The 13,074-nt window shown below is 34.4% G+C and overlaps 1 long non-coding RNA gene and 1 pseudogene across 1 annotated transcript in view; one reads left to right on the forward strand and one right to left on the reverse strand.

Moving 5' to 3' along the window:
• Positions 1-8,234: 8,234 nt before the first annotated feature.
• On the reverse strand, positions 8,235-9,234 carry LOC147820630 (olfactory receptor 8K3-like; annotated as a pseudogene).
• Positions 9,235-10,404: 1,170 nt separating this feature from the next.
• Positions 10,405-13,074, forward strand: part of LOC147820631 (uncharacterized) — a 55,040-nt gene continuing 52,370 nt past the window's right edge. Inside the window, exon 1 of the long non-coding RNA XR_015448377.1 lies at positions 10,405-10,486. This is a non-coding gene — a long non-coding RNA (uncharacterized LOC147820631). The remainder of the gene's footprint in view (positions 10,487-13,074) is intronic.

A 13,074-nucleotide genomic window follows, 5' to 3' on the forward strand; every position in this document is an offset into this window, starting at 1 on the left:
AGTATGAGCTTTTGGAAGTTCTATTTTAATATTAGTTTAGCTAAAGGTATCCTTATTGATTTCTAATTTAAACTGTGTTGGCATCTACAGAGATTTACTTAGCACTTTTAATTTTAGGTACTTAAATGGCATTAAAGTTGTGACTATTATATCAAAAACAAATTCATGATTTTAACCTAACATGGCATATTTTGGACGTACTGCTTCATTCATTTGTTCAACTTTCATTTACATGATGCCTTTCTCTGGCATTGACATCATGCAAGTGCTCCTCAGAAAGTTGCAAAAATGTTCTTTTCTTTAGATTTTCAAAAGAATTCAGAGATAAGTGTGACTGTATTCCCTAAATAGTTAGTAAACTTCATATATAAAGCCACTTGAATGTGATTTTTTGGGTGGGTCAAGTTATTTTTAATACAAATTTCTGTTTGATATTTTATTTATCATGATTTTTCTCCAATGTGTTTCCTAGTGTTTGTGTTATTGGAAATTATAATACATTACTGCTTATGATATTAACCTAAAATGACCAGTTGCTGACTTGTAGACACTCAGAGTGTCCCTGATTTTTTTGTATTTTCCTTATTCTAAATTGTATTGAAGAGTCTGAGTCACTTTTGTATAAAACATGAAATTATAATGAAATAAATCATTTTAGTAAATAATAAAATTAAAAACTAGTTTGTGGTTTTTAAAATTGTTGTTATATAGAGAAATCTATACCTTTGGAAATAACTTATCCCTAAAGGAATGAAAGCGAAATGAAAGAATAATAAATAGTATTTGTTAAAAAATATGAAATGTTGCCACATTGTCTTTTGGTTTTGATTATTGAGAGACTATCAATAATTCCACCAAGATTTAGTTCAAAAGTGGAATATTAGATTGTTTATTCAGTACATTTTTATTCAGGTATTAGAAATTCTTTCTTTTCTCTACTTTAAAAGGTATAATCATTCACTGATTTTAACTTGCTGAAACATTTAAAATAATTTACTAAACATATCATATAAAATTAAATATGAGCTTTTCCTCACAAGAAAAAAATATTAAAATTTCAGTTTACCTTTGACATATGCTTACTAGAAATTGACAATATGTTCTTATCTCTACATATGAATAAACAGGCAACAATTAGTTATGTAATGGTGACACAGTAAATATAAAATAAGCTATAAATGCTGTAGAAGTGTTTGTCTCCAAATGAGAAAAACAGACTTTTATTATTCCAACTAATTATTTCTATTAATATTTCATTGACTACACAGATATTTTATTGAATGTTACATCAATATTTCCATGATGCAAGTAACATGACACAAATATTAATACTAAAAATAATGAAGATATATAAGAAATTTTAGAGTTTTGCTGAAGTATTTTCAGAAATCCTATGGACATTGATACATACCACACAACACTGATTATCAGTATAGCATGGCTCAAATCATAAGATTATCCACTGGCTTCTACCAATCAGACTACCAAATTGATTCAAAGAATGAATCCTAATAAGAATAGAATACATTTATATAACTGCATATAAGAAAAGCCAGCCACAATAAAAGAAAAACTAGAAAGATACTTCTTTGCAGATTAGACATTTTAGGAAAGAATAAATAAACAGACTTTTTTTTGGTACGGGGGATTGAACTCGGATCCTTAGCTTGTGAGGCAGGTGGTGGAACCACTGAGCTAAATCCCCGGCCCAATAAACAGACTTTTGACCAGGAGACCGAGCTTGAGGCTGAGCCAGTGAGGACACCTGGGCATGCCCACAATCTTCCAGCTTGGCCAAGCGAGTGCTTGCAAAAGCAGGCACCCCCCCCCCCAACCTCTTGGCTGTACAGCTACTCAGATCCACACTACAGATGCACAGGGGAGCCTAAAGGCCATTGTCCTGAGCTGCAGAAATGAACAACAGAGAGAGGGCCTCTCTCAGGCTCCCTAATGAAAACTGAAGGCCACTAGAAAAGTGAAGAGAATCTCTGCAATAAAGGCATACCAGACACTGTGCTTGGTAAGTTAAAGGGATCATCATCTCCCATCAGAACCTGGACTATCTTCAGGGGAAAGACAGCTGGAACTTGCAGTAGGACCATGCAGAGTTAAACCCTGCAGGATCACAGGGAGCTCACTTTGGGACTTAGAGCCAGAAATCTGCCTGAATCTCTTGGGCCTATGACTGGCTTACTGAGTCTCATTGACTTATAACTGCACAATGCTGCCCACATTGTCTATTGTGACAGCAGAGACAAACGCTGAAGTTGGCCCTTCATTTTTATCTTTTATTTGTTATTTTCAAAATTACCAGTATTTTTTTGCTTTTATTTTTAATTTTTTCTTCATTTTTATTCTTTTAAACTTTTTATTTTTCTCTTTTTCCTTTCTTTTCTCTCTTCTTTCTATCTCTGCCTCTCTCCCTTGCTGTCCCACATTGTTCTTCATCTCCCTTTGTGTTCCTGTTCTGCCCCTAATTTGTATTTCTTCTTTATCTTTCTTTTCTTCTCTTACCTTCTCTTGCTGTGCCCTCTGGCCTCACTGCTAACCTTCCCCTATCCTTCTACTTAGCTATTCCTCCCTCCTGAACTACTTCTAACTCCCCATCCCAAAGGTTAAAGTTGCTATATTGAAAAGTTTATTCACTATAAGCATATGTTGTGTTGGTCCTTGATATTGATTTAATACACACAGTTAAAGGTGATAGATTAATAACTACCATAAATTATCATTTTCTAAGAGGTACTTGTGTTCCTGATTGTATTACTTGGGCTAAGGTGTTGTGATTGATCTAATCAGTTGTCCTTCCTGGTATAATGAAAATGAGACAGTTTCAGAGCCATTAGAGACTCAAAATCTAAAGACCAGCTGTATCTGGAAGACACCTCTGAGAAGCAATCATTTCATAAGTGTTCTAAATACATCAACAAAGATATTTATGATAAGCAATTTCAAAGTATCAACCCAGGAATTAAACCAAGGACAGTGCCAAAAACAAAAATGAGATGACATTTAAGTAAGGCACAAACTCAGACTTCCACCCCACAAAAGGCAAATTCTGGGGGAAACAAGGTGGAAAAGTCTGATAATCAACCACCTGGACACCCCGAACTGACAGCACAGGAAATAACAAAACATATGAATGAGGCTCTAGAAAAATTCAAAACAGAAATAATTTCCCAGATAACTACAGAGCTGGTGAGCAGAGCGAAAGGCATGATTCAAGGCTCTAGAACAGAAACTGATAAAAAAAAGAGCCTGGAGTGAAGTATTTCAAGGCCTAAAAGAAAATAACTTCAATGTACACTGTTGTATCCTTCAAAATTATCTTTCAAAATTGATGGTGAAATTAGAAACTTTCATGAAAAAGAACACCTGAGAAATTTCACGAACTCCAAACCAGCACTCCAAACAATTCTAAGCAATATCCTAGAAAATGACAATGAAGGTCACAACTTCAAGAGGTCCAATAGAGGGAAACTACAGGCAAAGTAAGAAACTAAAGGGAAAGGGGGGGAAAATAAGAAATAAAAGAGCCAACAACAGCAAAACATCATAACAAGGATTAGTCAATATCTATCAATTATAGCTATCAATGTTAATGGCCTCAATTCACCAATCAAAAGAAATAGACTGACAGAATGGATGGATTAAGAAGCAAATTCCAGCAATATGCTGTATACAAGAAACACACCTAACAAAAAAAAAATTCATAGACTGAAAGTAAAAGGTTGGGAAACAGTTTTCCACATGACAGGAACCCAGAAAAAAAGCAAGGGTAGCTATCTTATTTGCAGACAAAGTAGATTTCAAACCAAAACTAATTAAGAGTGACAAAGATGGTCACTACATTCTTGTGAAGGGAACAATCCAAGATGAATAGATGACAATACTACTAAATATATATGCACCAAATACAAATGCCCCCAACTATAAAAAACAAATATTAATGGACATGAAAAATCAAATAAGCACTAATACAATTGTAGTGGGGGACTTCAGTACCCCACAATCACAAATAGATAGATCATGTAGAGAAAAAAATTAACAACAAAATTTTAGAACTGAACCAAACTATTGAACAAATGGACTTAATAGATGTTTACAGTGTTTCACCTCACAAAATCAGAATACATATTCTTTTCAGCTACACACGGGTCATTCTCCAAAATGAACCACATGCTAGCTTGTAGAACATGTCTAAGTAAATGTAAAAGAATGGAACTTACCCTCTGTATATTATCAGACAATAGTGCAATAAAATTGGAGGTCAATAACATAAGAAACCACAAAACCCCTGCAAACACATGGAAATCGAATAACACCCTCCTGAACAACTGATGGGTCATAGAGGAAATTAAAGAAGAAAATAGTTTCTACAAGTAAATGATAATGCCAGTACAACATACAGGAATCTATGGGACACAATGAAAGCAGTCCTACGTGGGAAATTCATAGCAGTGAATGCCTATATTAGGAAATTAGAGAGAACTAAGGTAAATAACCTAATGGAGAACCCCAAGCTCCTAGAAAAAGAGGAGCATAACAAACCCAAAGCCCATACAAGAAAGGAAATTATACAGATCAAAGCAGAAATCAATACAATGCAGACAAAGAGAATGATACAAAAAATTAATGAATCAAAGTTAGTTTTTTTAAAGAATAAATAAAATTGGTAAACCTTTAGCCAACCTTACCAAAAAAGGAAAGAAACGGCTCAAATCCATGAAATTAAGAACAAAAATAGTGAAGTCACAACAGATCCAGCAGAAATCTAGATGATCATCAATACCAACTTTGAGAACCTGTACTGTAATAAAATGGAAAACACAGAAGAAATGGATTCCTAGATACATGCCAATTGCCAGACTTAAATGAAGAATATATAGAAATTCTAAATATCCCAGTTACAATGAGGGAAATTGAAAATATAATAAAAATTTACCAACAAAGAAAATCCCAGGTCCTTATGGCTTCAGTGCTGAATTGTACAAGACATTTAAAGAAGTATCACCATTACCCTTTTAACTCATCAAGGAAATTAAAAGGGAAGCAAAGCTTCCAAATTCATTCCTGGAAGCAAGTGTTACTTTGATTCCAAAACCAGGGCAAAACACAACTCAAAAAGAGAACTACCGACCAATCTCCCTAAAGAACATAGATGCAAAAATCCTCAACAAGATACTGGCAAACAGAATGCAGAGGGTCATCAAGAAGATCATACATCCTGACAAAGTTGGATTTATCCCAGGGATGTAAGGATGTTTCAACATTTGTAAATCAATAAATGTAATACACTATATTAACAGAGTCAAGGAAAAAAACCATGATAATCTTAAAAGATGCAGAAAAGGCATTAGACAAAATCCTACACCAATTCATGATAAAAACATTACAGAAAATTGGAATAGAAGGTCTTTAATTCAACCTGATTTAGGGCATTTATGAAAAACCAATAGCCATCATCATACTAAATGGTCAAACACTGAAAACTTTCACTGTAAAATCAGGAACAAGACAAGGATGCCCGCTATCACCACTCCTGTTCAATATACTTCTAGAAACATTAGCCTCAGAAATTAGAAAAGAGAAGAAATAAAAGGAATAAAGATAGAAAAGGAAGAAGTCAAATGATCATTATTTACTGATGATATACTACTTTACATAGAAAACCCAAAAACTCAGGCAAAATATTTCTAGACCTAATTGATAGGTTCAGTAGAGTAGCTGGATATAAGGTCAACACTCAAAAAACAATAGCCTTCTTAAACACAAATAGCAGTCTCATTGAGAGAGAAATTAGGGAAACAATTCCTTTCACAATAGCATCAAAAATTGAAATATCTAGGAATCAACCTAACAAAAGAAACAAAAGACCTCCACAATGAAAACTACAGCACTCTGAAAAAGATCGAGGAGAACATAAGAAAATGCAAAGACATCCCTTATTCCTGGGAAGGAAGAACCAATATAGTGAAAATGGCCATACTTCCAAAACTATTACATAGATTTACTGCAATGATTGAAATTCCAACAATATATTTAACAGAACTAGAGAAAACAATTCTAGGATTCATTTGGAACCAGAAGAGACCTAGAGTGGCAAAAGCAATTCTAGGCAGCAGAGACATGACTGGGGATATCATAATACCCAACTCAAAACTACACAACAGAGTTACTGTAATAAAAACAGTAATACTGGCAAAGAAACTGACCTGAGGTTCAGTGGAATAGATTAGAAGATGCAGAAACAACTTCGGACATACTCAGCCATCTCATCTTTGACAAAGGAGCCAACAATCCTCATTGGAGGAAAGATAGCCTATTTAATAAATTGTTTTGGAAAATCTGGATTTCAACCTGCCAAAGAGTAAAAGTAGACCCATACCTACCACTATGCACTAAAGTAAGATCAAAGTGGATTAAAGATCTAACTATTAAGACAGAAACTCTAAACTTGTTGGAAGATTACTTAGGTAGAATTTTGAAGACATTGGCATAGGGAAAGTCTTTATTAACAAAACTCATCAGAACAGGAACTAGCACAAAGAGTCAACAACTGGGATTTCATCTCATTAAAAAGCTTCTGCACTGCAAGAGAAACCACAAACAGAGCTAGGAGACAACCTACAATGTGGGAGAACATTTCTAGCAGTTGTACCTCAGACAAAGGTCTACTATCTAGAGTATATAAAGAATTGAAAAAAATCAGACCCCCCAAATTCAAAGACCTAATTCAAAAATGGGTATCTGAAATGAACAGACATTTCTCAGGCAAAGAAGTAAAAGCAGCAAATAAATGTATAAAAAAATGTTCAACATCACTGGTCATTCAAGAGATGCAGTTGAAAACAACACTGAGATTCCACCTCACCTCTGAAAGAATGGCTGCTATCAAGAAATCAACCAATAACAACTGCTGGCAGGGGTGTTGGGAGAAAGGAACCCTTCTCCATTATTGGTGGGAGTGCAGACTGGTCCAACCACTGTGGAAATCAGTATGGAGTTACCTCAAAGAACTAGGACTGGAGGTTCCATTCAACCCAGCTATTCCCTTGCTGGGTATCTCCCCTAAAGAATTAAAAGAATCATACCACAGCGATACATGTGCACCTATGTTTATAATAGCACAGTTTGTAATAGCTAAAACTTGAAAACAGCCCAAGTACCCATCAACTGGAAACTGGATAAAGGAGATGTGGGTTTGTTTTTTTTTTATAAAATGGAGTACTACTCAGCCATAAAGTATGAGAAACTAGAGACATTTATAGCTAAATGAATGCATAGTGAGGCCATACTCTTAAGTGAAATAAAGACACACATGTGTAAATACCGAATAATTTCTCTAATGTGAGAAATTGAAAGTGTAAATAAGGATTAAAATGATTAAAATGAATAATTGATAATTTGAAATAGGAAAAGGTTCAAGGGGGTAGGGGTGGTGGGAAGGAAAGGGGAAGGAAAAGAAAGGAAAGGAAAAATTATGAGAAAAGATAAAAATGGAAATGAAATCTATGTAAATAGGGAAGGGTGGAGGGGGTGAAGGGCGCACAGGTAATAGGGAAAAATATAAGAACTAAGATACATCATGTACAGGTTCAAGCACTCAATGTTAAATGTAAATGTATTGTTTATCTAAAATGTACCAATAAAAGAGCTTTTAAAAATTGATGCATAAAATAAAAAAAGAAAAATAAACAGATTATGACATATAGAGTTAAATTATTTTGTGAGTGGTAAGGAAGATTAAACATCCATTAGACCACCAGAGACAATAAGATATAAATTAGGATGTAAATTAGGAAGTCAAATTAGAAAGGAAAGGAAAGAATTCCCTACAATAAGAAATTTATCTTAATTTGTGTACACACACGTGTGCACACATACAAACACAGACACACACCCACACACACTGGAAAGTTTATTGTAATGGTTGAGAATATAGTAAAGGATCATTTAGCTTCTCATTTTTATCTATTTGTTGTCCTCACATGGAAAAGACGCTTTCTGCCACATACTCTTACGTTCTATAGTCTCTAATTCTCTTATAGTTTACTATAAAGTTTATTCAGTCACTGTTTAAAATTTTTCTCTCCTCTTCAAGGAAGGCAAATACTTAGCAGCTTTTTCAAGGTCATGTTTTTTGATTATGGAAGGCTCATATTTTAAATATTTGCTCAGAGGGCCTGTGCTTGCCATACATTCTGAAGGAAAACAGCAGATTCTCATCCAAATCAGATGTATACAACTCCCACTGTATATAGCCTGTAAGAACAGATATTGTATATCTCTGTCAAGGTCCTTTGAAGGGCACATCTTACATCTTTGTTCCTCAAGCTGTAGATCAAAGGATTCAAGAAGGGAATGATCAAAGTATAAAATATGGAAGACATTTTGTCAGTATTGCTGGCATGACTGGAATTGAGCTGCATGTGAATAAATATCAGCATCCCATAGAACATGGTGACCATGGTCAGGTGGGAGCCACTGGTGGAGAAGGCCTTGCGCCTGCTCTCTTCAGACTTCATCCTGAGAATGGCTGTGAATATGAGCAGGTAGGATACAAGGACCATCAGGAGAGAGGAAATCAAATCAAATGCTGCAAAGGCCATAATTATCTATTCAATTTCATGTGTATTTGAATATAGCAAAGATAACAAGGTGATGCAGTCACAGTAGAAATGACTGATGACATTGTGGCCACATAAGGCTGTGAAAAGCTTTGTGGTGACTACAAGTGACATAAATGTGCAATAGAGATAGGATATTCCCACCAGTACCTGTTGTAATTTTTGTGACATCATGACATTGTAGAGGAGAGGATTAGAGGTGGCCATGCAGCCATCATAAGACACAGCAGACAGGGTAATAAGTTCACTACCAATAAACAGAAGAAATAAAGCAAGCTGGGCAGCACAGAAATAATAAGAGATTGCATTTGGATGCACAACAAAATTTCTCAACATTTTGCAACCCACAGCTGTGGAAAAACCAAAATCAGTGAGAGCCAGGTGTCTGAGGAAAAAGTACATGGGAGTTTGCAGCCTGGGGTCCATGTGGGTGAGGATGATCATGCCCAGGCTTCCCATAACTGAGATTGCATAGATGATGAAGAACAGTGCAAACAGTCGAACCTGCAGCTCAGGGGTATCTGTGATGCCCAGCAGAATGAACTCAGTCACCACTGTGAGGTTGGGCCCCTCCATCCAGGGTGATTAGAAGACCTGTGTTTCTAGGAATATTACCATAGGGGGAAAATGGAAATATTATCACCTGAAGGATTCTTATTTTGCAAAACCAGTTAAATGAAATGCATTCAAACTTTCCAATATTGAGTATTTCCAAATAAAACTATACTACCTTCTGCAATTTTTAAAATAATCTGTATAGGAATACATATAAATAGCAAGCAGAACATTACTGCTTGTCACTGTGGGTGATTATATTCACAAAAGTATCTTATTAACTGTTAAGCCATACTTTGGTTGTCTTAGGAAGTAAAGAGGTACTGGCATTAGTTACATGGTACTATATCCAATACCCACTCCAAAACAATACCCTTATGCATAAATATTTCAAAGGTTGAGAAGATTTCGTAGATAGATAGGCAGATAAAATAGGAATAGAATGTTTATTTAGAAGAAACAATTTATCTCAAATTCTATACTCATGCACAAAAATATGTCCTTGAAATTTTGAATGAAAGAATAAGTGTCCAAGCTTTCTAGAAATAGTTCTCATAGATCAAGTACATTTGCATATTTTTGTGTTTCATGTGATAACGACAATCCTCTTGAAATAATTTTTCTTTACATATAGAAAGTATATACTTAAATATGTAAGTAAGGACAGTTATATTTCTACCTCAGTATGCCTCAATCCAATAGTATAGTTAGATAATAGATACACTACTGGTTTTCATTACTTATATTCTATTACTAAAAAGTATTCTAATGTCATTTTAATATAAGTTGCTTTTACATAAATTTACTGGAAATATTCTTCCCTTCAGAGTATTCATACTAAAGCTGAAATACACTTACTTGAATATAGTAAATCAGATGAACTTTATCATGCTGAAGCCTGGGGTACTGTAAAGAATTCTGAGCAAATTAGGAGAAAGAGAGGTCATTAGCACTGGTTTTAGAAAATGAAGATTCATAAAATTCTCTTGGATGAAAGATGCTATGATTTAAACAAAATAACTATGACATCTTGTAAAAAATGTTATAAATGTACACCTTGTGTAAAATCGGAAGTATGCTGTAAGATAGCATAGAGATAACTCAGTATAGTAAAGATTATATATTCCTGGGTTCTTGGGTGTGTTCTGGAATCCTCTGTGTATTATGTCACAAGGACTTCTTCCAAATATGACATTGCACATCATGCAGACAAGTATATGTGAGCCAGATGCAATGCACCTGTTTCTTATAACCTAAAGATTTAAATACAGCATAGTAGAAGATGAATACAACATCTTAATGTAAGTTCATTATTATTGGTATAAAAATTTGTGAACACCAATTTTTGTTTTTTAAAAAAGAGAGAAATAGAAATGACACACTTTAGAGTGAGAGGTTCCATGGTGGCCAGCTGTACTTGAGCTACAAGTAAACAAAGATTTCATACAATTCACATTATGTACCAAACCAATCGCAGGTCATTTGTGTGAAACTGGCATATAGTACTGCTTATGTGGTTGTGGGTATTCAGTTTGTTATTATGCCCTTTCAGACATCACCCTGGTATTAAATATAAATGTAGAACAGATCACTGCATTTGAGAAATACCATCAGTAAACACAATAAGAAACAGTTTAAATCCTTTTGGTTGTTGTTTTGTCTTGGCTTGGTTTGGTTTGGTTTCTAATTATAAAATATTACAAAATAATATACCAAACTAAGTACCAATATTGATGTAATGTAGAGAAAAAGAAATTTCTTCTCCAGTTTCAGAGATTAATGGAAATTTCTTTTCACAACTAATTATTATTGAATAATCATGTTTAATTTTAAACTTATAGTCTGAGAAAAATTTAGCCAGATACCAGTGCAAAATGAATATCTTACCATTATTAAGAAACATATCATGAAATAGTTTCTCGAAAAACCACTTCCTTTATCTCAATATGAAGGGTCAATTATTTTTTTCCCTGGAAAGAGGTAAAATGGATCTAATTCTTACATTTATTTGGATAATCTTAGATGTTCAAATACTTTAAGGAGTCAAAATCAGTCCAGAGCCACTAAATACCTAAGGATTTGGAAGGTGATCAAATTGAGAGAATGAATCACTGCTGTCTCAAGATCTGCTTTAAAACTTCTGCATCCTTTCATTTACTGTTAATCTCCTCTCACTTTTACAATCTGTTAGATATAACATTATATGGATACAAGATTAAAAACTTTCTAAGCGCACTTATAATGTGTGTTTCCAAGATGATATTTCCCTCACACAATCAGAACATTTTTTTCAAAACAGTGAGGTGCAATTGATTTGTATGCACTGTGAAATTGTAGAAAGGACAGAAACTGAGTCAGAAATGCTCACTTATTCCAAATGGCAAAGCCATTGCCAATTGTAACCATTTCTTCAGATCTTGATAATGTGTGGCACCCAATGAAAAAGTCCATCTTTGTTACCTGTAATGAAATTACTGTCTTGAGTCTATGTGTTTCTTCACATTTGGTATTTGAGGACAATTTATGGATACTTTTTAACTTTAGAGACTCCCTCTTGGGAGAGGCAAAACCAAAGCAGGATTATCTAAAGCCTTTGCGTGCATAATCGAATGCCTGCAGGTGTCTGCTAATGGCCGAGGACATTTTACATTCAACTTTGAATTTATTTATATATTATAGGATCCAGAAAAGTATGTCTGGATTTTAACTAAAAGTATTGGTATTTGAATAATCTCAAAGAGGTATTATTATTATTCCCATATTCACTGCCCCATAAATTGAAATACCCAAGATGTAGAAACAACCTAAGCTATGTATTAGTTATTAATGAATAAATATAATGTAACTTACATAAACAATGGAATATTAGCCATAAAAAGAATATCCTACAATATGCAATAACATGGATGAACCAGAATAACATTATGCTCAATGAAATAAAATAATCAAAAGTCAAATAATGCAATGACCTACACATGAGATAATTAATATATGCCATAGAAAGCGTGAAGCTGGTGGCAAGAGCCAAAGTTTGTAAGAAATGAAGAACTTCTAAGCCAGGAGCTTGGACACAGGGCTGTAATCCCAGGACTTTGGAAGGCTGAGGTGGGAGAACTCAAGTGTGAGACCAGGTCTCAATAAAAGAGGGGAGGCAGCCAGTGCTGGGGATGTGGCTCGGGGTAAGGGATTGGATTCAATCACCAGAACTGCAAAAGAAAACAGAAAACACACATACACATAAACACACACACACACACACACACTCACACACACACAGAGCAAAACAGAGAAAAATGCTAAAAAATACACGTCTCAATCACATAATGTGAGTTCCAGAGATTTGCTGTCAAACACCGTGCTTAGAGTTAACAGTATTGTATTGAACATTTTAAGTACTGAGAGTGTAAGACTTATATTAAGTATAATGAATAAATTTTTAAAAAGTGAAAATGTAATCCCAAAAAGTCGTCAATCACTGAAAATCTAGTAATTCAAAGGATCCAGGCAAAAATAGCTGTTTTTCCTGTGGCTCCATTATAGGAACTGTCCAGAGGAGAAAAGTACACAGGAAGGGAGTAGAGGTTACCAGGCACAAGCAGGGGAAGGAGGGGCAGAAATTATTTCATAGGTCATTTGAGGTCATAGAAATGTTTTGGAATATCTATTCATTGAACTATAAATATTAAATTTTTGACAGATAATAATGATAAGCTATTTTTGTTCTCAGTTCCAATGATTTAGAACCTATCATTCAGAACAATAAGCCCTCTGATTCAAATTTTAAAATTATTCAAATATAGAATAACACTATTCTATTTTGTCACAAACACAAAGATTTGAAACCACATCTGAGGCATTTATACATAGTAAGAATCCAGCCTGCACCGTT

The sequence above is a fragment of the Heterocephalus glaber genome, unplaced genomic scaffold, assembly GCF_053883595.1.
Source record: "Heterocephalus glaber isolate CG9 unplaced genomic scaffold, H.glaber_assembly_v1.0 deba00001831, whole genome shotgun sequence".
Classification (NCBI taxonomy): Eukaryota; Metazoa; Chordata; class Mammalia; order Rodentia; family Bathyergidae; genus Heterocephalus; species Heterocephalus glaber.